Raw genomic sequence first — 5,924 nt, 5'->3', positions numbered from 1 at the left:
CATTCGCCTCTCCACAGGGTGGCAGCATTTTCAAGTCTGCTTGAGTGCAAACCTGGGGAAGGAGTCCCAGCAGAATTCGGAGGGAGAAATAAGCATGGGCAGAAGGCACCTATCGACTCAACTCTTGTTTCGGGAAACTAGATCGGCTCTCCCGTGTGTGCGTGGAGTCCTCAGTGCCATCCACGCAACGCAAAGGAACAAAACTGTAGAGAACCCGTGCCTCAGCAAAGATCGCCCTTCCTGAGCGTGCACTTCATCTATTGTGTGTTTTTGTGAAAGCATGAGAAATGGAACCTAAACGTAACTCGGAGTGAGAAGCAGGCCTGGAAGGAAGGCTGCTGTCGACTCACCTCTTGTTTGAGGAGATTAGCACTGCTGTACCCTGTGTGCCTGGATGCCTAGTTCCCAGGCTACTAACACCAAGAATCAATCCTATAGAGTGACTGCGCTTGAGTTAACATTGCCGTTCCTGAAGCAGGAGGAATTTGACAGTGCTCGTGTACGAGAGACGGGGCAAAGGGTCCCAGACGTGAAATGGAGTGAGAAACAGGCCGGTGCGGAAGGCAGCTCTCAAGTCACCTCTGGTTTATGAGGCTAGTACCCTTGCCCCGGGGGTGCCTGCAGGCCTAAAGCCAACCACCTAACTCAAAGGAACAACTCTGTAGGGAATTCCTGCTTCGGCTAAAAGAGCCATGCCTCAGGGTGGACGCATTTTGCTGTGTGCATGCGTGAGCGCACTGCAAGTGAGTCCAAAACCATTTTCCTTGTGAGACCCAGGCCCCGGAAGAAGCCAGAACACGACTCCCCACTTGCTCCATGAAGCTAGTACTGCGGCCCCACTTTTGCATGGAAGTCTAATAGCTAGCTTTCTAACTCGGAGAAAAAACACTTAGAGAAACCATGCTTTAGCTACCGTCGACCTCACTGTGGGTGAAGCAGTTTAGGGTGTACTGTGGCTGAGAGCCTGGGGACGGTTTCCATTTCGTAATATCGGGGGAGAGAGAGGCCGGTACAGAAGGCAGCTCTCAACTCACTACATGGTTATGGGGCTAGTTCCGTTGACCGTGGTGTGTGTGCAGGCTTAAACACAGCCACCTAACTCGAAGGAAAAACTCGGTAGAAAGCCTGTGCTGCAGGTAAAATAGCCGCTCCTGAGAGTGGAAGCATTTTGTTGTGTGCGTGCGTGAGAGCACTGCAAGGGAGTCCAAAGCTTTTTGCGAGTGAGACTCAGGCCCCAGCGAAAGGCAGAACACGACTCCCCATGTGTTTCATCACTCTAGCACGGCAGCCCCACTTTTGCATGGAAGTCTAACACCTAGTGTTCTAACTCGAAGAAACAACACTGTAGAGAAACCGTGCTTTAGCTACCGTCGACCTCTAGACGGAGGAAGCATTACACGGAGTACCGTGGCTGAGAACCAGGGGAACGGGTTCCATACGTGAAACCAAGGGAGAAATAGGTCCGGGCAGAAGGCACCTCTGGACTCAGCTCTTGCTACCTGAAGCTAACACTACTGCTCCATGTGTGCTTGGAATGCTATGTGCTCGACACTGCCTGGGAAGAAACAAGCCTGTAAAGAATCCCAGCTGCAGCTCATTCGCCTACCAGGCTACTAACACCAAGAATCAATGCTGTAGTGTTACTGCGCTTTAGCTAACATTGCCGTCCCTGAAGCCGCAGGTGCTCGTGTATGAGTGACCGGGGAAAGGGTCCCATACGTGAAATGGAGTGAGAAACAGGCCGGTGCGGAAGGCAGCTCTCAAATGACCTCTTGTTTATGAGGCTAGTACCCTTGCCCCGGGGGTGCCTGCAGGCCATAAGCCAACCACCTAACTCAAAGGAACAACTCTGTAGGGAATTCCTGCTTCGGCTAAAAGAGCCATGCCTCAGGGTGGACGCATTGTGTGGTGTGCATGCATGAGTGCACAGCAAGTTAGTCCAAAACCATTTTCCTTGTGAGACCCAGGCCCCGGAAGAAGCCAGAACACGACTCCCCACTTGCTCCATGAAACTAGGACTGCGGCCCCACTTTTGAATGGAAGTCTAATGGCTAGCTTTCTAACTCGAAGAAACACCACTGTAGAGAAACCGTGCTTTAGCTACCGTCGACCTCTCTGTGGGCGAAGCAGTTTAAGGTGTACTGTGGCTGAGAGCCTGGGGACGGTTTCAATATCGTAATATCAGGGGAGAGACAGGCCGGTACAGAAGGCAGCTCTCAACCCACATCATGGTTACGGGGCTAGTACCGTTTCCCAGGGTGTGTGTGCAGGCTTAAATGAAGCCACCTAACTCGAAGGAAAAACTCGGTTGAGAGCCTGTGCTTCAGCTAAAACAGCTGCTCCTGAGGGTGGCAGCATTTTGTTGTGTGCGTGCGTGAGAGCACTGCAAGGGAGTCCAAAGCATTTTGCGAGTGAGACTCAGGCCCCAGCGAAAGGCAGAACACGGCTCCGCAAGTGTTTGACCAAGCTAGCACGGCAGCCCCACATTTGCATGGAAGTCTAATAGCTAGCGTTCTTTGAAACTACACAGTAGAGAACCCGAGCTTTAGCTACCGTCGACCTCTCTGTGGGCGAAGCAGTTTAGGGTGTACTGTGGCTGAGAGCCTGGGGACGGTTTCAATATCGTAATATCGGGGGAGACACAGGCCGGTACAGAGGGCAGCTCTCAACTCACATCATGGTTATGGGGCTAATACCGTTGCCCTGGGTGTCTGTGCAGGCTTAAACACAGCCGCCTAACTCGAAGGAAAAACACGGTAGAGGATCCGTGCTTCAGCGGAAACAGCCGCTCCTGAGGGTGGAAGCATTTGGTTGTGTGCGTGCGTGAGAGCACTGCAAGGGAGTCCAAAGTTTCTGCGAGTGAGACTCAGGCCCCAGCAAAAGGCAGAACACGACTCCCCGTGTGTTTCATTTAGCTAGCACTGCGGCCCTACTTTTGCATGGAAGTCTAATCGCTAGCGTTCTCCCTGGAAGAAACAACACGGTAGAGAAACCGTGCTTTAGCTACCATCCACCTCTCTGAGGGAGGAAGCACTTTCCGGGCTACCGTGGGTGAGAGCCTGAGGAACGGGTTCCTTACGTGAAACCGAGGGAGAAGGAGTCCGGGCCAGAAGGCTCCTCTCGACTCAGCTCTTGTTACCTGAAGCTAACACTTCGGCTCCATGTGTGCATAGGAACGCTAAGGGCTCCACACTGATTTGGCAGAAAGAAGCCGCCCAAGAACCCCAGCTTCAGCTCATTCGCCTCTCCACAGGGTGGCAGCATTTTCAAGTCTGCTTGAGTGCAAACCTGGGGAAGGAGTCCCAGCAGAATTCGGAGGGAGAAATAAGCATGGGCAGAAGGCACCTATCGACTCAACTCTTGTTTCGGGAAACTAGATCGGCTCTCCCGTGTGTGCGTGGAGTCCTCAGTGCCATCCACGCAACGCAAAGGAACAAAACTGTAGAGAACCCGTGCCTCAGCAAAGATCGCCCTTCCTGAGCGTGCACTTCATCTATTGTGTGTTTTTGTGAAAGCATGAGAAATGGAACCTAAACGTAACTCGGAGTGAGAAGCAGGCCTGGAAGGAAGGCTGCTGTCGACTCACCTCTTGTTTGAGGAGATTAGCACTGCTGTACCCTGTGTGCCTGGATGCCTAGTTCCCAGGCTACTAACACCAAGAATCAATCCTATAGAGTGACTGCGCTTGAGTTAACATTGCCGTTCCTGAAGCAGGAGGAATTTGACAGTGCTCGTGTACGAGAGACGGGGCAAAGGGTCCCAGACGTGAAATGGAGTGAGAAACAGGCCGGTGCGGAAGGCAGCTCTCAAGTCACCTCTGGTTTATGAGGCTAGTACCCTTGCCCCGGGGGTGCCTGCAGGCCTAAAGCCAACCACCTAACTCAAAGGAACAACTCTGTAGGGAATTCCTGCTTCGGCTAAAAGAGCCATGCCTCAGGGTGGACGCATTTTGCTGTGTGCATGCGTGAGCGCACTGCAAGTGAGTCCAAAACCATTTTCCTTGTGAGACCCAGGCCCCGGAAGAAGCCAGAACACGACTCCCCACTTGCTCCATGAAGCTAGTACTGCGGCCCCACTTTTGCATGGAAGTCTAATAGCTAGCTTTCTAACTCGGAGAAAAAACACTTAGAGAAACCATGCTTTAGCTACCGTCGACCTCACTGTGGGTGAAGCAGTTTAGGGTGTACTGTGGCTGAGAGCCTGGGGACGGTTTCCATTTCGTAATATCGGGGGAGAGAGAGGCCGGTACAGAAGGCAGCTCTCAACTCACTACATGGTTATGGGGCTAGTTCCGTTGACCGTGGTGTGTGTGCAGGCTTAAACACAGCCACCTAACTCGAAGGAAAAACTCGGTAGAAAGCCTGTGCTGCAGGTAAAATAGCCGCTCCTGAGAGTGGAAGCATTTTGTTGTGTGCGTGCGTGAGAGCACTGCAAGGGAGTCCAAAGCTTTTTGCGAGTGAGACTCAGGCCCCAGCGAAAGGCAGAACACGACTCCCCATGTGTTTCATCACTCTAGCACGGCAGCCCCACTTTTGCATGGAAGTCTAACAGCTAGTGTTCTAACTCGAAGAAACAACACTGTAGAGAAACCGTGCTTTAGCTACCGTCGACCTCTAGACGGAGGAAGCATTACACGGAGTACCGTGGCTGAGAACCAGGGGAACGGGTTCCATACGTGAAACCAAGGGAGAAATAGGTCCGGGCAGAAGGCACCTCTGGACTCAGCTCTTGCTACCTGAAGCTAACACTACTGCTCCATGTGTGCTTGGAATGCTATGTGCTCGACACTGCCTGGGAAGAAACAAGCCTGTAAAGAATCCCAGCTGCAGCTCATTCGCCTACCAGGCTACTAACACCAAGAATCAATGCTGTAGTGTTACTGCGCTTTAGCTAACATTGCCGTCCCTGAAGCCGCAGGTGCTCGTGTATGAGTGACCGGGGAAAGGGTCCCATACGTGAAATGGAGTGAGAAACAGGCCGGTGCGGAAGGCAGCTCTCAAATGACCTCTTGTTTATGAGGCTAGTACCCTTGCCCCGGGGGTGCCTGCAGGCCATAAGCCAACCACCTAACTCAAAGGAACAACTCTGTAGGGAATTCCTGCTTCGGCTAAAAGAGCCATGCCTCAGGGTGGACGCATTGTGTGGTGTGCATGCATGAGTGCACAGCAAGTTAGTCCAAAACCATTTTCCTTGTGAGACCCAGGCCCCGGAAGAAGCCAGAACACGACTCCCCACTTGCTCCATGAAACTAGGACTGCGGCCCCACTTTTGAATGGAAGTCTAATGGCTAGCTTTCTAACTCGAAGAAACACCACTGTAGAGAAACCGTGCTTTAGCTACCGTCGACCTCTCTGTGGGCGAAGCAGTTTAAGGTGTACTGTGGCTGAGAGCCTGGGGACGGTTTCAATATCGTAATATCAGGGGAGAGACAGGCCGGTACAGAAGGCAGCTCTCAACCCACATCATGGTTACGGGGCTAGTACCGTTTCCCAGGGTGTGTGTGCAGGCTTAAATGAAGCCACCTAACTCGAAGGAAAAACTCGGTTGAGAGCCTGTGCTTCAGCTAAAACAGCTGCTCCTGAGGGTGGCAGCATTTTGTTGTGTGCGTGCGTGAGAGCACTGCAAGGGAGTCCAAAGCATTTTGCGAGTGAGACTCAGGCCCCAGCGAAAGGCAGAACACGGCTCCGCAAGTGTTTGACCAAGCTAGCACGGCAGCCCCACATTTGCATGGAAGTCTAATAGCTAGCGTTCTTTGAAACTACACAGTAGAGAACCCGAGCTTTAGCTACCGTCGACCTCTCTGTGGGCGAAGCAGTTTAGGGTGTACTGTGGCTGAGAGCCTGGGGACGGTTTCAATATCGTAATATCGGGGGAGACACAGGCCGGTACAGAGGGCAGCTCTCAACTCACATCATGGTTATGGG

The sequence above is a fragment of the Halichoerus grypus genome, chromosome 12 (assembly GCF_964656455.1).
Source record: "Halichoerus grypus chromosome 12, mHalGry1.hap1.1, whole genome shotgun sequence".
In the NCBI taxonomy this organism is placed as follows: Eukaryota; Metazoa; Chordata; class Mammalia; order Carnivora; family Phocidae; genus Halichoerus; species Halichoerus grypus.
This window is presented reverse-complemented; position numbering follows the sequence as displayed.